We start from the raw sequence: 1,926 nt of genomic DNA, 5'->3' as shown, positions 1-1,926 counted from the left end.
CACAAATCACCCTCAGCCCTGTCGGGGAAGCAAGGGCCGTCGGGAGGTGGGCATGGGGCTGCATGACCCTCGGGCCCCCCCACCTGAGCTGAGGGCCCCTCCCGGCCCAGAGGGACACAGGGTGGATTCGGCAGTGGCTAGTGCCTGCCCCACCACCTCACACAGGGGGCCTGGGGCCACACCCCGGCACACCTGCCCCTGCCCGCCCCAGGCCACCTGGCTCCTGTCCCCACCTTCCTGTAGCAAGAACTTTATTGCTCTGCACAGTCTGTCCTGCCGCCCGGAAACCTGACATGCCCCCGCCTCACGGGCATGGGATGAGCCAGCCTGGGTGGCAGCTCCCCTAAAACGGGGCACTTGCTCCTTTGTCCTGAGTGGACAGCGCCCCCAGCCGTCCTGGCCAGGCGGTGGGGGGAGGGCTGTCACGAGGGGAGGCCCCGTGGGACGGAGGGACAGCCCTGGGTGAGCGCCGGGCACCGGGCAGAGGGTGGGCTGGGGGCCTCCTCAAGCAGAAAGCCACAGGCCGTCGGCCCTGCGCACCCTCACCCAAGCCTTAGGAGGGAAGCCCCTCAGGGGCCGGGGGACCCTGCGTGGCGGAGAGACTGTCCTGCGTCTGCCGCAGTCCAAGGCCTGGGCTGGGCTGGGGGTGTGGGCCCCTCAGACCCAGGCCCGCCAGGGCAAGCTCCCTGTGGTCAGCAGGGGGCTGATGCGGAGTCCAGCACTCCAAGAGCTGAGGGAACCGGGGGAGGCCGTGTGGGCTGGGTACACTGCGAGACCGGGGCGGGGGGGGCCTTCCTGGGCATGGGGCAGAGCGGCCGTGGCGTCTGAGCCTCTAGGCTTCCCAGCAAGCAGCTGGCACCACAGCCCATGGCCCTGTGGCTGTTTGTGTGGGACTCAGACTAGAGGTTCAGGCCGGGCAGGCAGGGCTCAGCCACCACGGCCACTCTGCCCCACACCCAGGAAGGGCCCCCTTCCCACTGGTCGGTGCGGGTCCACTGAGACGGTACACACGCGTGCATGTGCACCCCCACGTCACAGCTCAGGGGCCAGGTTCCCAAGCCTCAGAGCCTCTCCTGGCCCAGAGGACACAGTCTGGTTCACCGGGACCCCAGCCCACCGCAGGGCTGTAACCCCCGCCCCCCCACCCTCCCGGGGGCTGAGCCTGGGCCCCATCCTGGCCACCTCGCAGAGCCTGGGCCTCAGGGATGTGGGGACAGCCCCCCCACCCCCGGGCCAGCCAGACCTGGCCTTCCGGCTCTGGGTGAACTTCGGGCCCCCAGCCAGCCCAGAGGGTCCAGCACCCAGACCCTAGCCAAGGGTGGGCACCAAGGCCCCAGTGGGGGTGGCCTGAAAGCTGTCCTGCCCCAGTGGGACCCCAGGCCGGCACCTGCTTGGTGTCTGACCCGGGGGGGATCTCCGCCCACGGAGATCAAAGCTGGGCCCCGCTGGGCACCCCGCCAGGCAGAGTCGGCCTTTCCCAGGGGAGGTACAAATCTCAGAGCCACAAAGGAGCCTCGGGGTCAGCTTCCGGCCTCAGCAGAGGCCAAGGGCCGGCCGAAATGCATCAAGATGGACGCATCAGGCAGCCTGGGCCCCTCCACAGCCCCCTGAGCCCGCCTGCCTCAGGCCCCCTGCCGAGGGAGGTGTGGGGCAGGGCACGGAAGGGGTCTCGAGCCCCTACCCCACATGCACACACTCGAGGGCACACTCTCCCGTCCAGGGCCCCAGGCTGCCCTGGCCAGGACGTGACACAGAGACCCTCCAGGTGCAATCTGCTAGGTAATCAGCCAGCCCCCGGGTGAGGGCACCAGCCAGGCTGCTTTGGGAATGGGCCACAGACCCCTTGGGTCACGTGTGGGGGAGCTCTGGGGAGAAGCGAAGAGCAGGGAGGGCATGGGCCAGCCAGGCCCTGCCTCTGGCCATCCA

Source organism: Sus scrofa, chromosome 8 (genome assembly GCF_054392235.1).
Source record: "Sus scrofa isolate SSC_HxYL_T2T_F1_AM1 chromosome 8, Sscrofa_HxYL_maternal_Yorkshire_Landrace_v2.0, whole genome shotgun sequence".
In the NCBI taxonomy this organism is placed as follows: domain Eukaryota; kingdom Metazoa; phylum Chordata; class Mammalia; order Artiodactyla; family Suidae; genus Sus; species Sus scrofa.
This window is presented reverse-complemented; position numbering follows the sequence as displayed.